The 15,732-nt window shown below is 39.6% G+C and overlaps 23 non-coding genes and 11 pseudogenes across 23 annotated transcripts; all 34 read right to left on the bottom strand.

Annotated features, from left to right (window-relative positions):
- Positions 1-129: 129 nt before the first annotated feature.
- Positions 130-248, bottom strand: LOC146017531 (5S ribosomal RNA). The gene has a single exon (XR_014450400.1). It is a non-coding gene; the product is annotated as a 5S ribosomal RNA (ribosomal RNA).
- A 345-nt stretch (positions 249-593) lies between these two features.
- Positions 594-713, bottom strand: LOC146011382 (5S ribosomal RNA; annotated as a pseudogene).
- A 345-nt stretch (positions 714-1,058) lies between these two features.
- On the bottom strand, positions 1,059-1,177 carry LOC146013490 (5S ribosomal RNA). The gene has a single exon (XR_014446465.1). It is a non-coding gene; the product is annotated as a 5S ribosomal RNA (ribosomal RNA).
- A 345-nt stretch (positions 1,178-1,522) lies between these two features.
- LOC146017341 (5S ribosomal RNA) lies at positions 1,523-1,641 on the bottom strand. The gene has a single exon (XR_014450217.1). It is a non-coding gene; the product is annotated as a 5S ribosomal RNA (ribosomal RNA).
- Positions 1,642-1,987: 346 nt separating this feature from the next.
- LOC146010614 (5S ribosomal RNA) lies at positions 1,988-2,106 on the bottom strand (annotated as a pseudogene).
- Positions 2,107-2,452: 346 nt separating this feature from the next.
- Positions 2,453-2,571, bottom strand: LOC146013489 (5S ribosomal RNA). The gene has a single exon (XR_014446464.1). It is a non-coding gene; the product is annotated as a 5S ribosomal RNA (ribosomal RNA).
- Positions 2,572-2,916: 345 nt separating this feature from the next.
- On the bottom strand, positions 2,917-3,025 carry LOC146011480 (5S ribosomal RNA; annotated as a pseudogene).
- A 346-nt stretch (positions 3,026-3,371) lies between these two features.
- On the bottom strand, positions 3,372-3,490 carry LOC146010960 (5S ribosomal RNA; annotated as a pseudogene).
- Positions 3,491-3,835: 345 nt separating this feature from the next.
- Positions 3,836-3,954, bottom strand: LOC146013488 (5S ribosomal RNA). The gene has a single exon (XR_014446463.1). It is a non-coding gene; the product is annotated as a 5S ribosomal RNA (ribosomal RNA).
- A 342-nt stretch (positions 3,955-4,296) lies between these two features.
- Positions 4,297-4,415, bottom strand: LOC146016920 (5S ribosomal RNA). Its single transcript, XR_014449799.1, has one exon. It is a non-coding gene; the product is annotated as a 5S ribosomal RNA (ribosomal RNA).
- A 345-nt stretch (positions 4,416-4,760) lies between these two features.
- LOC146017530 (5S ribosomal RNA) lies at positions 4,761-4,879 on the bottom strand. Its single transcript, XR_014450399.1, has one exon. It is a non-coding gene; the product is annotated as a 5S ribosomal RNA (ribosomal RNA).
- A 345-nt stretch (positions 4,880-5,224) lies between these two features.
- On the bottom strand, positions 5,225-5,343 carry LOC146011325 (5S ribosomal RNA; annotated as a pseudogene).
- Positions 5,344-5,688: 345 nt separating this feature from the next.
- On the bottom strand, positions 5,689-5,807 carry LOC146013487 (5S ribosomal RNA). Its single transcript, XR_014446462.1, has one exon. It is a non-coding gene; the product is annotated as a 5S ribosomal RNA (ribosomal RNA).
- Positions 5,808-6,152: 345 nt separating this feature from the next.
- Positions 6,153-6,271, bottom strand: LOC146017340 (5S ribosomal RNA). Its single transcript, XR_014450216.1, has one exon. It is a non-coding gene; the product is annotated as a 5S ribosomal RNA (ribosomal RNA).
- Positions 6,272-6,616: 345 nt separating this feature from the next.
- LOC146013485 (5S ribosomal RNA) lies at positions 6,617-6,735 on the bottom strand. The gene has a single exon (XR_014446460.1). It is a non-coding gene; the product is annotated as a 5S ribosomal RNA (ribosomal RNA).
- A 345-nt stretch (positions 6,736-7,080) lies between these two features.
- Positions 7,081-7,199, bottom strand: LOC146010903 (5S ribosomal RNA; annotated as a pseudogene).
- A 345-nt stretch (positions 7,200-7,544) lies between these two features.
- Positions 7,545-7,663, bottom strand: LOC146016119 (5S ribosomal RNA). Its single transcript, XR_014449019.1, has one exon. It is a non-coding gene; the product is annotated as a 5S ribosomal RNA (ribosomal RNA).
- A 345-nt stretch (positions 7,664-8,008) lies between these two features.
- Positions 8,009-8,127, bottom strand: LOC146017016 (5S ribosomal RNA). Its single transcript, XR_014449892.1, has one exon. It is a non-coding gene; the product is annotated as a 5S ribosomal RNA (ribosomal RNA).
- Positions 8,128-8,472: 345 nt separating this feature from the next.
- Positions 8,473-8,591, bottom strand: LOC146013484 (5S ribosomal RNA). The gene has a single exon (XR_014446459.1). It is a non-coding gene; the product is annotated as a 5S ribosomal RNA (ribosomal RNA).
- Positions 8,592-8,936: 345 nt separating this feature from the next.
- Positions 8,937-9,055, bottom strand: LOC146013483 (5S ribosomal RNA). Its single transcript, XR_014446458.1, has one exon. It is a non-coding gene; the product is annotated as a 5S ribosomal RNA (ribosomal RNA).
- Positions 9,056-9,400: 345 nt separating this feature from the next.
- On the bottom strand, positions 9,401-9,519 carry LOC146017339 (5S ribosomal RNA). Its single transcript, XR_014450215.1, has one exon. It is a non-coding gene; the product is annotated as a 5S ribosomal RNA (ribosomal RNA).
- Positions 9,520-9,864: 345 nt separating this feature from the next.
- LOC146011479 (5S ribosomal RNA) lies at positions 9,865-9,973 on the bottom strand (annotated as a pseudogene).
- Positions 9,974-10,319: 346 nt separating this feature from the next.
- Positions 10,320-10,438, bottom strand: LOC146011000 (5S ribosomal RNA; annotated as a pseudogene).
- A 345-nt stretch (positions 10,439-10,783) lies between these two features.
- Positions 10,784-10,902, bottom strand: LOC146013482 (5S ribosomal RNA). Its single transcript, XR_014446457.1, has one exon. It is a non-coding gene; the product is annotated as a 5S ribosomal RNA (ribosomal RNA).
- Positions 10,903-11,244: 342 nt separating this feature from the next.
- LOC146016918 (5S ribosomal RNA) lies at positions 11,245-11,363 on the bottom strand. Its single transcript, XR_014449797.1, has one exon. It is a non-coding gene; the product is annotated as a 5S ribosomal RNA (ribosomal RNA).
- Positions 11,364-11,708: 345 nt separating this feature from the next.
- LOC146017529 (5S ribosomal RNA) lies at positions 11,709-11,827 on the bottom strand. The gene has a single exon (XR_014450398.1). It is a non-coding gene; the product is annotated as a 5S ribosomal RNA (ribosomal RNA).
- Positions 11,828-12,172: 345 nt separating this feature from the next.
- On the bottom strand, positions 12,173-12,291 carry LOC146011234 (5S ribosomal RNA; annotated as a pseudogene).
- A 345-nt stretch (positions 12,292-12,636) lies between these two features.
- On the bottom strand, positions 12,637-12,755 carry LOC146016680 (5S ribosomal RNA). Its single transcript, XR_014449562.1, has one exon. It is a non-coding gene; the product is annotated as a 5S ribosomal RNA (ribosomal RNA).
- Positions 12,756-13,100: 345 nt separating this feature from the next.
- Positions 13,101-13,219, bottom strand: LOC146017338 (5S ribosomal RNA). The gene has a single exon (XR_014450214.1). It is a non-coding gene; the product is annotated as a 5S ribosomal RNA (ribosomal RNA).
- Positions 13,220-13,565: 346 nt separating this feature from the next.
- On the bottom strand, positions 13,566-13,684 carry LOC146010613 (5S ribosomal RNA; annotated as a pseudogene).
- Positions 13,685-14,029: 345 nt separating this feature from the next.
- On the bottom strand, positions 14,030-14,148 carry LOC146014905 (5S ribosomal RNA). The gene has a single exon (XR_014447845.1). It is a non-coding gene; the product is annotated as a 5S ribosomal RNA (ribosomal RNA).
- Positions 14,149-14,493: 345 nt separating this feature from the next.
- Positions 14,494-14,612, bottom strand: LOC146010902 (5S ribosomal RNA; annotated as a pseudogene).
- Positions 14,613-14,957: 345 nt separating this feature from the next.
- On the bottom strand, positions 14,958-15,076 carry LOC146016117 (5S ribosomal RNA). Its single transcript, XR_014449018.1, has one exon. It is a non-coding gene; the product is annotated as a 5S ribosomal RNA (ribosomal RNA).
- A 345-nt stretch (positions 15,077-15,421) lies between these two features.
- On the bottom strand, positions 15,422-15,540 carry LOC146016901 (5S ribosomal RNA). The gene has a single exon (XR_014449781.1). It is a non-coding gene; the product is annotated as a 5S ribosomal RNA (ribosomal RNA).
- Positions 15,541-15,732: the final 192 nt, after the last annotated feature.

Here is a 15,732-nt window from a genome sequence, read left to right as displayed (position 1 = left end):
TGGTAAGTCTTTAGGTGATGGCTATTGTGTCTGTTTGACCTCTTCCAAATGTCTGTGCTGGCAATAAAAAGAAAAAGTTTCCAATTTAAATAGCTAGAGAATAAAAACAATTTGCCTGTAATGTGAAAAAACCTACAGCACCTGGTGTTCCCATGTGGTCTCCCACCCAAGTACTAACCAGACCCAACACTACTTAGCTTCCAAGATCAGATGAGATTGGGCCTATCCAATGTGGTATGGCTGTAGTTGAGATACAGGCACTTTTTTGCCCTCTTCTACTTCTATCACCAGGTAAGCTAATAAAAAAGTTTCCTAACTGTATTGGCTTACTGAAAAAAATCATGTGTTGGTAATGTAAAAAGACCTACAGGACATGATATTAGCAGGGGGTCTTAAATTAAACTACTAAACAGGCTCAACACTGTTTAGCTGCCAAAAGCAGTTGGAATTGGGCCTAAACAGTGTGGTAAGTATTTAGGTGATGGTTATTGTGTCTGTTTGACCTCTTCCAAATGTCTGTACTGGCAATAAAAAGAAAAAGTTTCCAATTTAAATAGCTAGAGAATAAAAACAATTTGCCTGTAATGTGAAAAAACCTACAGCACCTGGTGTTCCCATGTGGTCTCCCACCCAAGTACTAACCAGGCCCAACACTGCTCAGCTTCCAAGATCAGACGAGATTGGGCCTATCCAATTGTGGTATGTCTGTAGGTGAGATACAGGCACTTTTTTGCCCTCTTCTACTTCTATCACCAGGTAAGCTAATAAAAAAGTTTCCTAACTGTATTGGCTTACTGAAAAAAATCATGTGTTGGTAATGTAAAAAGACCTACAGGACATGATATTAGCAGGGGGTCTTAAATTAAACTACTAAAGAGGCTCAACACTGTTTAGCTGCCAAAAGCAGTTGGAATTGGGCCTAAACAGTGTGGTAAGTCTTTAGGTGATGGCTATTGTGTCTGTTTGACCTCTTCCAAATGTCTGTGCTGGCAATAAAAAGAAAAAGTTTCCTATTTAAATAGCTAGAGAATAAAAACAATTTGCCAGTAATGTGAAAAAACCTACAGCACCTGGTGTTCCCATGTGGTCTCCCACCCAAGTACTAACCAGGCCCAACACTGCTTAGCTTCCAAGATCAGACGAGATTGGGCCTATCCAATGTGGTATGGCTGTAGGTGAGTTAAACCCACTTTTTTGCCCTCTTCTACTTCTATCACCAGGTAAGCTAATACAAAAGTTTCCTAACTGTATTGGCTTACTGAAAAAAATCATGTGTTGGTAATGTAAAAAGACCTACAGGACATGATATTAGCAGGGGGTCTTAAATTAAACTACAAAAGAGGCTCAACACTGTTTAGCTGCCAAAAGCAGTTGGAATTGAGCCTAAACAGTGTGGTAAGTCTTTAGGTGATGGCTATTGTGTCTGTTTGACCTCTTCCAAATGTCTGTGCTGGCAATAAAAAGAAAAAGTTTCCAATATAAATAGCTAGAGAATAAAAACAATTTGCCTGTAATGTGAAAAAACCTACAGCACCTGGTGTTCCCATGTGGTCTCCCACCCAAGGACTAACCAGGCCCAACACTGCTTAGCTTCCAAGAACAGACGAGATTGGGCTTATCCAATGTGGTATGGCTGTAGGTGAAATACAGGCACTTTTTTGCCCTCTTCTACTTCTATCACCAGGTAAGCTAATAAAAAAGTTTCCTAACTGTATTGGCTTACTGAAAAAAATCATGTGTTGGTAATGTAAAAAGACCTACAGGACATGATATTAGCAGGGGGTCTTAAATTAAACTACTAAACAGGCTCAACACTGTTTAGCTGCCAAAAGCAGTTGGAATTGGGCCTAAACAGTGTGGTAAGTATTTAGGTGATGGTTATTGTGTCTGTTTGACCTCTTCCAAATGTCTGTACTGGCAATAAAAAGAAAAAGTTTCCAATTTAAATAGCTAGAGAATAAAAACAATTTGCCTGTAATGTAAAAAAAACCTACAGCACCTGGTGTTCCCATGTGGTCTCCCACCCAAGTACTAACCAGGCCCAACACTGCTTAGCTTCCAAGATCAGACGAGAATGGGCCTATCCAATGTGGTATGTCTGTAGGTGAGATACAGGCACTTTTTTGCCCTCTTCTACTTCTATCACCAGGTAAGCTAATAAAAAAGTTTCCTAACTGTATTGGCTTACTGAAAAAAAATCATGTGTTGGTAATGTAAAAAGACCTACAGGACATGATATTAGCAGGGGGTCTTAAATTAAACTACTAAAGAGGCTCAACACTGTTTAGCTGCCAAAAGCAGTTGGAATTGGGCCTAAACAGTGTGGTAAGTCTTTAGGTGATGGCTATTGTGTCTGTTTGACCTCTTCCAAATGTCTGTACTGGCAATAAAAAGAAAAAGTTTCAAATTGAAATAGCTAGAGAATAAAAACAATTTGCCAGTAATGTGAAAAAACCTACAGCACCTGGTGTTCCCATGTGGTCTCCCACCCAAGTACTAACCAGGCCCAACACTGCTTAGCTTCCAAGATCAGACGAGATTGGGCCTATCCAATGTGGTATGGCTGTAGGTGAGTTAAAAGCACTTTTTTGCCCTCTTCTACTTCTATCACCAGGTAAGCTAATACAAAAGTTTCCTAACTGTATTGGCTTACTGAAAAAAATCATGTGTTGGTAATGTAAAAAGACCTACAGGACATGATATTAGCAGGGGGTCTTAAATTAAACTACAAAAGAGGCTCAACACTGTTTAGCTGCAAAAAGCAGTTGGAATTGAGCCTAAACAGTGTGGTAAGTCTTTAGGTGATGGCTATTGTGTCTGTTTGACCTCTTCCAAATGTCTGTGCTGGCAATAAAAAGAAAAAGTTTCCAATTTAAATAGCTAGAGAATAAAAACAATTTGCCAGTAATGTGAAAAAACCTACAGCACCTGGTGTTCCCAGGTGGTCTCCCACCCAAGTACTAACCAGGCCCAACACTGCTTAGTTTCCAAGATCAGGCCTATCCAATGTGGTATGGCTGTAGGTGAAATACAGGCACTTTTTTGCCCACTTCTACTTCTATCACCAGGTAAGCTAATAAAAAAGTTTCCTAACTGTATTGGCTTACTTAAAAAAAATCATGTGTTGGTAATGTAAAAAGTCCTACAGGACATGATATTAGCAGGGGGTCTTAAATTAAACTACTAAACAGGCTCAACACTGTTTAGCTGCCAAAAGCAGTTGGAATTGGGCCTAAACAGTGTGGTAAGTCTTTAGGTGATGGCTATTGTGTCTGTTTGACCTCTTCCAAATGTCTGTACTGGCAATAAAAAGAAAAAGTTTCCAATTTAAATAGCTAGAGAATAAAAACAATTTGCCTGTAATGTGAAAAAACCTACAGCACCTGGTGTTCCCATGTGGTCTCCCACCCAAGTACTAACTAGGCCCAACACTGCTTAGCTTCCAAGATCAGACGAAATTGGGCCTATCCAATGTGGTATGACTGTAGTTGAGATACAGGCACTTTTTTGCCCTCTTCTACTTCTATCACAAGGTAAGCTAATAAAAAAGTTTCCTAACTTTATTGGCTTACTGAAAAAAATCATGTGTTGGTAATGTAAAAAGACCTACAGGACATGATATTAGCAGGGGGTTTTAAATTAAACTACAAAAGAGGCTCAACACTGTTTAGCTGCCAAAAGCAGTTGGAATTGGGCCTAAACAGTGTGGTAAGTCTTTAGGTGATGGCTATTATGTCTGTTTGACCTCTTCCAAATGTCTGTACTGGCAATAAAAAGAAAAGGTTTCCAATTTAAATAGCTAGAGAATAAAAACAATTTGCCAGTAATGTGAAAAAACCTACAGCACCTGGTGTTCCCATGTGGTCTCCCACCCAAGTACTAACCAGGCCCAACACTGCTTAGCTTCCAAGATCAGACGAGATTGGGCCTATCCAATGTGGTATGGCTGTAGGTGAGATACAGTCACTTTTTTGCCCTCTTCTACTATCACCAGGTAAGCTAATACAAAAGTTTCCTAACTGTATTGGCTTACTGAAAAAAATCATGTGTTGGTAATGTAAAAAGACCTACAGGACATGATATTAGCAGGGGCTCTTAAATTAAACTACAAAAGAGGCTCAACACTGTTTAGCTGCCAAAAGCAGTTGGAATTGAGCCGAAACAGTGTGGTAAGTCTTTAGGTGATGGCTAGTGTGTCTGTTGGACCTCTTCCAAATATCTGTACTGGCAATAAAAAGAAAAAGTTTTCAATTTAAATAGCTAGAGAATAAAAACAATTTGCCTGTAATGTGAAAAAACCTACAGCACCTGGTGTTCCCATGTGGTCTCCCACCCAAGTACTAACCAGGCCCAACACTTCTTAGCTTCCAAGATCAGATGAGATTGGGCCTATCCAATGTGGTATGGCTGTAGTTGAGACACAGGCACTTTTTTGCCCTCTTCTACTTCTATCACCAGGTAAGCTAATAAAAAAGTTTCCTAACTGTATTGGCTTACTGAAAAAAATCATGTGTTGGTAATGTAAAAAGACCTACAGGACATGATATTAGCAGGGGGTCTTAAATTAAACTACTAAAGAGGCTCGACACTGTTTAGCTGCCAAAAGCAGTTGGAATTGGGCCTAAACAGTTTGGTAAGTCTTTAGGTGATGGCTATTGTGTCTGTTTGACCTCTTCCAAATGTCTGTGCTGGCAATAAAAAGAAAAAGTTTCCAATTTAAATAGCTAGAGAATAAAAACAATTTGCCTGTAATGTGAAAAAACCTACAGCACCTGGTGTTCCCATGTGGTCTCCCACCCAAGTACTAACCAGACCCAACACTACTTAGCTTCCAAGATCAGATGAGATTGGGCCTATCCAATGTGGTATGGCTGTAGTTGAGATACAGGCACTTTTTTGCCCTCTTCTACTTCTATCACCAGGTAAGCTAATAAAAAAGTTTCCTAACTGTATTGGCTTACTGAAAAAAATCATGTGTTGGTAATGTAAAAAGACCTACAGGACATGATATTAGCAGGGGGTCTTAAATTAAACTACTAAACAGGCTCAACACTGTTTAGCTGCCAAAAGCAGTTGGAATTGGGCCTAAACAGTGTGGTAAGTATTTAGGTGATGGTTATTGTGTCTGTTTGACCTCTTCCAAATGTCTGTACTGGCAATAAAAAGAAAAAGTTTCCAATTTAAATAGCTAGAGAATAAAAACAATTTGCCTGTAATGTGAAAAGACCTACAGCACCTGGTGTTCCCATGTGGTCTCCCACCCAAGTACTAACCAGGCACAACACTGCTCAGCTTCCAAGATCAGACGAGATTGGGCCTATCCAATGTGGTATGTCTGTAGGTGAGATACAGGCACTTTTTTGCCCTCTTCTACTTCTATCACCAGGTAAGCTAATAAAAAAGTTTCCTAACTGTATTGGCTTACTGAAAAAAATCATGTGTTGGTAATGTAAAAAGACCTACAGGACATGATATTAGCAGGGGGTCTTAAATTAAACTACTAAAGAGGCTCAACACTGTTTAGCTGCCAAAAGCAGTTGGAATTGGGCCTAAACAGTGTGGTAAGTCTTTAGGTGATGGCTATTGTGTCTGTTTGACCTCTTCCAAATGTCTGTGCTGGCAATAAAAAGAAAAAGTTTCTTATTTAAATAGCTAGAGAATAAAAACAATTTGCCAGTAATGTGAAAAAACCTACAGCACCTGGTGTTCCCATGTGGTCTCCCACCCAAGTACTAACCAGGCCCAACACTGCTTAGCTTCCAAGATCAGACGAGATTGGGCCTATCCAATGTGGTATGGCTGTAGGTGAGTTAAACCCACTTTTTTGCCCTCTTCTACTTCTATCACCAGGTAAGCTAATACAAAAGTTTCCTAACTGTATTGGCTTACTGAAAAAAATCATGTGTTGGTAATGTAAAAAGACCTACAGGACATGATATTAGCAGGGGGTCTTAAATTAAACTACAAAAGAGGCTCAACACTGTTTAGCTGCCAAAAGCAGTTGGAATTGAGCCTAAACAGTGTGGTAAGTCTTTAGGTGATGGCTATTGTGTCTGTTTGACCTCTTCCAAATGTCTGTGCTGGCAATAAAAAGAAAAAGTTTCCAATATAAATAGCTAGAGAATAAAAACAATTTGCCTGTAATGTGAAAAAACCTACAGCACCTGGTGTTCCCATGTGGTCTCCCACCCAAGGACTAACCAGGCCCAACACTGCTTAGCTTCCAAGAACAGACGAGATTGGGCTTATCCAATGTGGTATGGCTGTAGGTGAGATACAAGCACTTTTTTGCCCTCTTCTACTTCTATCACCAGGTAAGCTAATAAAAAAGTTTCCTAACTGTATTGGCTTACTGAAAAAAATCATGTGTTGGTAATGTAAAAAGACCTACAGGACATGATATTAGCAGGGGGTCTTAAATTAAACTACTAAACAGGCTCAACACTGTTTAGCTGCCAAAAGCAGTTGGAATTGGGCCTAAACAGAGTAGTAAGTCTTTAGGTGATGGCTATTGTGTCTGTTTGACCTCTTCCAAATGTCTGTACTGGCAATAAAAAGAAAAAGTTTCCAATTTAAATAGCTAGAGAATAAAAACAATTTGCCTGTAATGTGAAAAAACCTACAGCACCTGGTGTTCCCATGTGGTCTCCCACCCAAGTACTAACCAGGCCCAACACTGCTTAGCTTCCAAGATCAGACGAGATTGGGCCTATCCAATGTGGTATGGCTGTAGGTGAGATACAGGCACTTTTTTGCCCTCTTCTACTTCTATCACCAGGTAAGCTAATAAAAAAGTTTCCTAACTGTATTGGCTTACTGAAAAAAATCATGTGTTGGTAATGTAAAAAGACCTACAGGACATGATATTAGCAGGGGGTCTTAAATTAAACTACTAAAGAGGCTCAACACTGTTTAGCTGCCAAAAGCAGTTGGAATTGAGCCTAAACAGTGTGGTAAGTCTTTAGGTGATGGCTATTGTGTCTGTTTGACCTCTTCCAAATGTCTGTGCTGGCAATAAAAAGAAAAAGTTTCCAATTTAAATAGCTAGAGAATAAAAACAATTTGCCAGTAATGTGAAAAAACCTACAGCACCTGGTGTTCCCAGGTGGTTTCCCACACAAGTACTAACCAGGCCCAACACTGCTTAGCTTCCAAGATCAGGCGAGATTGGGCCTATCCAATGTAGTATGGCTGTAGGTGAGATACAGGCACTTTTTTGCCCTCTTCTACTTCTATCACCAGGTAAGCTAATAAAAAAGTTTCCTAACTGTATTGGCTTACTGAAAAAAATCATGTGTTGGTAATGTAAAAAGACCTACAGGACATGATATTAGCAGGGGGTCCTAAATTAAACTACTAAACAGGCTCAACACTGTTTAGCTGCCAAAAGCAGTTGGAATTGGGCCTAAACAGTGTGGTAAGTCTTTAGGTGATGGCTATTGTGTCTGTTTGACCTCTTCCAAATGTATGTACTGGCAATAAAAAGAAAAAGTTTCCAATTTAAATAGCTAGAGAATAAAAACAATTTGCCTGTAATGTGAAAAAACCTACATCACCTGGTGTTCCCATGTGGTCTCCCACCCAAGTACTAACCAGGCCCAACACTGCTTAGCTTCCAAGATCAGACGAGATTGGGCCTATCCAATGTGGTATGGCTGTAGGTGAGATGCAGGCACTTTTTTGCCCTCTTCTACTTCTATCACCAGGTAAGCTAATAAAAAAGTTTCCTAACTGTATTGGCTTACTGAAAAAAATCATGTGTTGGTAATGTAAAAAGACCTACAGGACATGATATTAGCAGGGAGTCTTAAATTAAACTACTAAAGAGGCCCAACACTGTTTAGCTGCCAAAAGCAGTTGGAATTGGGCCTAAACAGTGTGGTAAGTCTTTAGGTGATTGCTATTGTGTCTGTTTGACCTCTTCCAAATGTCTGTACTGGCAATAAAAATAAAAAGTTTCCAATTTAAATAGCTAGAGAATAAAAACAATTTGCCTGTAATGTGAAAAAACCTACAGCACCTGGTGTTCCCATGTGGTCTCCCACCCAAGTACTAACCAGGCCCAACATTGCTTAGCTTCCAAGATCAGACGAGATTGGGCCTATCCAATGTGGTATGGCTGTAGGTGAGTTGAAGCCACTTTTTTGCCCTATTCTACTTCTATCACCAGGTAAGCTAATACAAAAGTTTCCTAACTGTATTGGCTTACTGAAAAAAATCATGTGTTGGTAATGTAAAAAGACCTACAGGACATGATATTAGCAGGGAGTCTTAAATTAAACTACTAAAGAGGCCCAACACTGTTTAGCTGCCAAAAGCAGTTGGAATTGGGCCTAAACAGTGTGGTAAGTCTTTAGGTGATTGCTATTGTGTCTGTTTGACCTCTTCCAAATGTCTGTACTGGCAATAAAAATAAAAAGTTTCCAATTTAAATAGCTAGAGAATAAAAACAATTTGCCTGTAATGTGAAAAAACCTACAGCACCTGGTGTTCCCATGTGGTCTCCCACCCAAGTACTAACCAGGCCCAACACTGCTTAGCTTCCAAGATCAGACGAGATTGGGCCTATCCAATGTGGTATGGCTGTAGGTGAGTTAAAGCCACTTTTTTGCCCTATTCTACTTCTATCACCAGGTAAGCTAATACAAAAGTTTCCTAACTGTATTGGCTTACTGAAAAAAATCATGTGTTGGTAATGTAAAAAGACCTACAGGACATTATATTAGCAGGGGGTCTTAAATTAAACTACTAAAGAGGCTCAACACTGTTTAGCTGCCAAAAGCAGTTGGAATTGGGCCTAAACAGTTTGGTAAGTCTTTAGGTGATGGCTATTGTGTCTGTTTGACCTCTTCCAAATGTCTGTGCTGGCAATAAAAAGAAAAAGTTTCCAATTTAAATAGCTAGAGAATAAAAACAATTTGCCAGTAATGTGAAAAAACCTACAGCACCTGGTGTTCCCATGTGGTCTCCCACCCAAGTACTAACCAGGCCCAACACTGCTTAGCTTCCAAGATCAGACGAGATTGGGCCTATCCAATGTGGTATGGCTGTAGGTGAGTTAAACCCACTTTTTTGCCCTCTTCTACTTCTATCACCAGGTAAGCTAATACAAAAGTTTCCTAACTGTATTGGCTTACTGAAAAAAATCATGTGTTGGTAATGTAAAAAGACCTACAGGACATGATATTAGCAGGGGGTCTTAAATTAAACTACAAAAGAGGCTCAACACTGTTTAGCTGCCAAAAGCAGTTGGAATTGAGCCTAAACAGTGTGGTAAGTCTTTAGGTGATGGCTATTGTGTCTGTTTGACCTCTTCCAAATATCTGTGCTGGCAATAAAAAGAAAAAGTTTCCAATATAAATAGCTAGAGAATAAAAACAATTTGCCTGTAATGTGAAAAAACCTACAGCACCTGGTGTTCCCATGTGGTCTCCCACCCAAGGACTAACCAGGCCCAACACTGCTTAGCTTCCAAGAACAGACGAGATTGGGCTTATCCAATGTGGTATGGCTGTAGGTGAAATACAGGCACTTTTTTGCCCTCTTCTACTTCTATCACCAGATAAGCTAATAAAAAAGTTTCCTAACTGTATTGGCTTACTGAAAAAAATCATGTGTTGGTAATGTAAAAAGACCTACAGGACATGATATTAGCAGGGGGTCTTAAATTAAACTACTAAACAGGCTCAACACTGTTTAGCTGCCAAAAGCAGTTGGAATTGGGCCTAAACAGTGTGGTAAGTATTTAGGTGATGGTTATTGTGTCTGTTTGACCTCTTCCAAATGTCTGTACTGGCAATAAAAAGAAAAAGTTTCCAATTTAAATAGCTAGAGAATAAAAACAATTTGCCTGTAATGTGAAAAAACCTACAGCACCTGGTGTTCCCAGGTGGTCTCCCACCCAAGTACTAACCAGGCCCAACACTGCTTAGTTTCCAAGATCAGGCCTATCCAATGTGGTATGGCTGTAGGTGAAATACAGGCACTTTTTTGCCCACTTCTACTTCTATCACCAGGTAAGCTAATAAAAAAGTTTCCTAACTGTATTGGCTTACTTAAAAAAAATCATGTGTTGGTAATGTAAAAAGTCCTACAGGACATGATATTAGCAGGGGGTCTTAAATTAAACTACTAAACAGGCTCAACACTGTTTAGCTGCCAAAAGCAGTTGGAATTGGGCCTAAACAGTGTGGTAAGTCTTTAGGTGATGGCTATTGTGTCTGTTTGACCTCTTCCAAATGTCTGTACTGGCAATAAAAAGAAAAAGTTTCCAATTTAAATAGCTAGAGAATAAAAACAATTTGCCTGTAATGTGAAAAAACCTACAGCACCTGGTGTTCCCATGTGGTCTCCCACCCAAGTACTAACTAGGCCCAACACTGCTTAGCTTCCAAGATCAGACGAGATTGGGCCTATCCAATGTGGTATGACTGTAGTGGAGATACAGGCACTTTTTTGCCCTCTTCTACTTCTATCACAAGGTAAGCTAATAAAAAAGTTTCCTAACTGTATTGGCTTACTGAAAAAAATCATGTGTTGGTAATGTAAAAAGACCTACAGGACATGATATTAGCAGGGGGTTTTAAATTAAACTACAAAAGAGGCTCAACACTGTTTAGCTGCCAAAAGCAGTTGGAATTGGGCCTAAACAGTGTGGTAAGTCTTTAGGTGATGGCTATTATGTCTGTTTGACCTCTTCCAAATGTCTGTACTGGCAATAAAAAGAAAAGGTTTCCAATTTAAATAGCTAGAGAATAAAAACAATTTGCCAGTAATGTGAAAAAACCTACAGCACCTGGTGTTCCCATGTGGTCTCCCACCCAAGTACTAACCAGGCCCAACACTGCTTAGCTTCCAAGATCAGACGAGATTGGGCCTATCCAATGTGGTATGGCTGTAGGTGAGATACATTCACTTTTTTGCCCTCTTCTACTATCACCAGGTAAGCTAATACAAAAGTTTCCTAACTGTATTGGCTTACTGAAAAAAATCATGTGTTGGTAATGTAAAAAGACCTACAGGACATGATATTAGCAGGGGCTCTTAAATTAAACTACAAAAGAGGCTCAACACTGTTTAGCTGCCAAAAGCAGTTGGAATTGAGCCGAAACAGTGTGGTAAGTCTTTAGGTGATGGCTAGTGTGTCTGTTGGACCTCTTCCAAATATCTGTACTGGCAATAAAAAGAAAAAGTTTTCAATTTAAATAGCTAGAGAATAAAAACAATTTGCCTGTAATGTGAAAAAACCTACAGCACCTGGTGTTCCCATGTGGTCTCCCACCCAAGTACTAACCAGGCCCAACACTTCTTAGCTTCCAAGATCAGATGAGATTGGGCCTATCCAATGTGGTATGGCTGTAGTTGAGACACAGGCACTTTTTTGCCCTCTTCTACTTCTATCAACAGGTAAGCTAATAAAAAAGTTTCCTAACTGTATTGGCTTACTGAAAAAAATCATGTGTTGGTAATGTAAAAAGACCTACAGGACATGATATTAGCAGGGGGTCTTAAATTAAACTACTAAAGAGGCTCGACACTGTTTAGCTGCCAAAAGCAGTTGGAATTGGGCCTAAACAGTTTGGTAAGTCTTTAGGTGATGGCTATTGTGTCTGTTTGACCTCTTCCAAATGTCTGTGCTGGCAATAAAAAGAAAAAGTTTCCAATTTAAATAGCTAGAGAATAAAAACAATTTGCCTGTAATGTGAAAAAACCTACAGCACCTGGTGTTCCCATGTGGTCTCCCACCCAAGTACTAACCAGACCCAACACTACTTAGCTTCCAAGATCAGATGAGATTGGGCCTATCCAATGTGGTATGGCTGTAGTTGAGATACAGGCACTTTTTTGCCCTCTTCTACTTCTATCACCAGGTAAGCTAATAAAAAAGTTTCCTAACTGTATTGGCTTACTGAAAAAAATCATGTGTTGGTAATGTAAAAAGACCTACAGGACATGATATTAGCAGGGGGTCTTAAATTAAACTACTAAACAGGCTCAACACTGTTTAGCTGCCAAAAGCAGTTGGAATTGGGCCTAAACAGTGTGGTAAGTATTTAGGTGATGGTTATTGTGTCTGTTTGACCTCTTCCAAATGTCTGTACTGGCAATAAAAAGAAAAAGTTTCCAATTTAAATAGCTAGAGAATAAAAACAATTTGCCTGTAATGTGAAAAGACCTACAGCACCTGGTGTTCCCATGTGGTCTCCCACCCAAGTACTAACCAGGCCCAACACTGCTCAGCTTCCAAGATCAGACGAGATTTGGCCTATCCAATGTGGTATGTCTGTAGGTGAGATACAGGCACTTTTTTGCCCTCTTCTACTTCTATCACCAGGTAAGCTAATAAAAAAGTTTCCTAACTGTATTGGCTTACTGAAAAAAATCATGTGTTGGTAATGTAAAAAGACCTACAGGACATGATATTAGCAGGGGGTCTTAAATTAAACTACTAAAGAGGCTCAACACTGTTTAGCTGCCAAAAGCAGTTGGAATTGGGCCTAAACAGTGTGGTAAGTCTTTAGGTGATGGCTATTGTGTCTGTTTGACCTCTTCCAAATGTCTGTGCTGGCAATAAAAAGAAAAAGTTTCCTATTTAAATAGCTAGAGAATAAAAACAATTTGCCAGTAATGTGAAAAAACCTACAGCACCTGGTGTTCCCATGTGGTCTCCCACCCAAGTACTAACAAGGCCCAACACTGCTTAGCTTCCAAGATCAGACGAGATTGGGCCTATCCAATGTGGTATGGCTGTAGGTGAGTTAAACCCACTTTTTTGCCCTCTTCTACTTCTATCACCAGGTAAGCTAATACAAAAGTTTCCTAACTGTATTGGCTTACTGAAAAAAATCATGTGTTGGTAATGTAAAAAGACCTACAGGACATGATATTAGCAGGGGGTCTTAAATTAAACTACAAAAGAGGCTCAACACTGTTTAGCTGCCAAAAGCAGTTGGAATTGAGCCTAAACAGTGTGGTAAGTCTTTAGGTGATGGCTATTGTGTCTGTTTGACCTCTTCCAAATGTCTGTGCTGGCAATAAAAAGAAAAAGTTTCCAATATAAATAGCTAGAGAATAAAAACAATTTGCCTGTAATGTGAAAAAACCTACAGCACCTGGTGTTCCCATGTGGTCTCCCACCCAAGGACTAACCAGGCCCAACACTGCTTAGCTTCCAAGAACAGACGAGATTGGGCTTATCCAATGTGGTATGGCTGTAGGTGAGATACAAGCACTTTTTTGCCCTCTTCTACTTCTATCACCAGGTAAGCTAATAAAAAAGTTTCCTAACTGTATTGGCTTACTGAAAAAAATCATGTGTTGGTAATGTAAAAAGACCTACAGGACATGATATTAGCAGGGGGTCTTAAATTAAACTACTAAACAGGCTCAACACTGTTTAGCTGCCAAAAGCAGTTGGAATTGGGCCTAAACAGTGTGGTAAGTATTTAGGTGATGGTTATTGTGTCTGTTTGACCTCTTCCAAATGTCTGTACTGGCAATAAAAAGAAAAAGTTTCCAATTTAAATAGCTAGAGAATAAAAACAATTTGCCTGTAATGTAAAAAAAACCTACAGCACCTGGTGTTCCCATGTGGTCTCCCACCCAAGTACTAACCAGGCCCAACACTGCTTAGCTTCCAAGATCAGACGAGAATGGGCCTATCCAATGTGGTATGTCTGTAGGTGAGATACAGGCACTTTTTTGCCCTCTTCTACTTCTATCACCAGGTAAGCTAATAAAAAAGTTTCCTAACTGTATTGGCTTACTGAAAAAAATCATGTGTTGGTAATGTAAAAAGACCTACAGGACATGATATTAGCAGGGGGTCTTAAATTAAACTACTAAAGAGGCTCAACACTGTTTAGCTGCCAAAAGCAGTTATAATTGGGCCTAAACAGAGTGGTAAGTCTTTAGGTGATGGCTATTGTGTCTGTTTGACCTCTTCCAAATGTCTGTACTGGCAATAAAAAGAAAAAGTTTCCAATTTAAATAGCTAGAGAATAAAAACAATTTGCCTGTAATGTGAAAAAACCTACAGCACCTGGTGTTCCCATGTGGTCTCCCACCCAAGTACTAACCAGGCCCAACACTGCTTTGCTTCCAAGATCAGACGAGATTGGGCCTATCCAATGTGGTATGGCTGTAGGTGAGATACAGGCACTTTTTTGCCCTCTTCTACTTCTATCACCAGGTAAGCTAATAAAAAAGTTTCCTAACTGTATTGGCTTACTGAAAAAAATCATGTGTTGGTAATGTAAAAAGACCTACAGGACATGATATTAGCAGGGGGTCTTAAATTAAACTACTAAAGAGGCTCAACACTGTTTAGCTGCCAAAAGCAGTTGGAATTGAGCCTAAACAGTGTGGTAAGTCTTTAGGTGATGGCTATTGTGTCTGTTTGACCTCTTCCAAATGTCTGTGCTGGCAATAAAAAGAAAAAGTTTCCAATTTAAATAGCTAGAGAATAAAAACAATTTGCCAGTAATGTGAAAAAACCTACAGCACCTGGTGTTCCCAGGTGGTTTCCCACACAAGTACTAACCAGGCCCAACACTGCTTAGCTTCCAAGATCAGGCGAGATTGGGCCTATCCAATGTAGTATGGCTGTAGGTGAGATACAGGCACTTTTTTGCCCTCTTCTACTTCTATCACCAGGTAAGCTAATAAAAAAGTTTCCTAACTGTATTGGCTTACTGAAAAAAATCATGTGTTGGTAATGTAAAAAGACCTACAGGACATGATATTAGCAGGGGGTCCTAAATTAAACTACTAAACAGGCTCAACACTGTTTAGCTGCCAAAAGCAGTTGGAATTGGGCCTAAACAGTGTGGTAAGTCTTTAGGTGATGGCTATTGTGTCTGTTTGACCTCTTCCAAATGTCTGTACTGGCAATAAAAAGAAAAAGTTTCCAATTTAAATAGCTAGAGAATAAAAACAATTTGCCTGTAATGTGAAAAAACCTACATCACCTGGTGTTCCCATGTGGTCTCCCACCCAAGTACTAACCAGGCCCAACACTGCTTAGCTTCCAAGATCAGACGAGATTGGGCCTATCCAATGTGGTATGGCTGTAGGTGAGATGCAGGCACTTTTTTGCCCTCTTCTACTTCTATCACCAGGTAAGCTAATAAAAAAGTTTCCTAACTGTATTGGCTTACTGAAAAAAATCATGTGTTGGTAATGTAAAAAGACCTACAGGACATGATATTAGCAGGGAGTCTTAAATTAAACTACTAAAGAGGCCCAACACTGTTTAGCTGCCAAAAGCAGTTGGAATTGGGCCTAAACAGTGTGGTAAGTCTTTAGGTGATTGCTATTGTGTCTGTTTGACCTCTTCCAAATGTCTGTACTGGCAATAAAAATAAAAAGTTTCCAATTTAAATAGCTAGAGAATAAAAACAATTTGCCTGTAATGTGAAAAAACCTACAGCACCTGGTGTTCCCATGTGGTCTCCCACCCAAGTACTAACCAGGCCCAACATTGCTTAGCTTCCAAGATCAGACGAGATTGGGCCTATCCAATGTGGTATGGCTGTAGGTGAGTTGAAGCCACTTTTTTGCCCTATTCTACTTCTATCACCAGGTAAGCTAATACAAAAGTTTCCTAACTGTATTGGCTTACTGAAAAAAATCATGTGTTGGTAATGTAAAAAGACCTACAGGACATGATATTAGCAGGGAGTCTTAAATTAAACTACTAAAGAGGCCCAACACTGTTTAGCTGCCAAAAGC

The sequence above is a fragment of the Crinia signifera genome, chromosome 6, assembly GCF_055691185.1.
Source record: "Crinia signifera chromosome 6, ASM5569118v1, whole genome shotgun sequence".
Classification (NCBI taxonomy): Eukaryota; Metazoa; Chordata; class Amphibia; order Anura; family Myobatrachidae; genus Crinia; species Crinia signifera.
The sequence above is the reverse complement of the archived record's forward strand: the minus strand, read 5'-3'. Positions and strand labels throughout refer to the sequence as shown.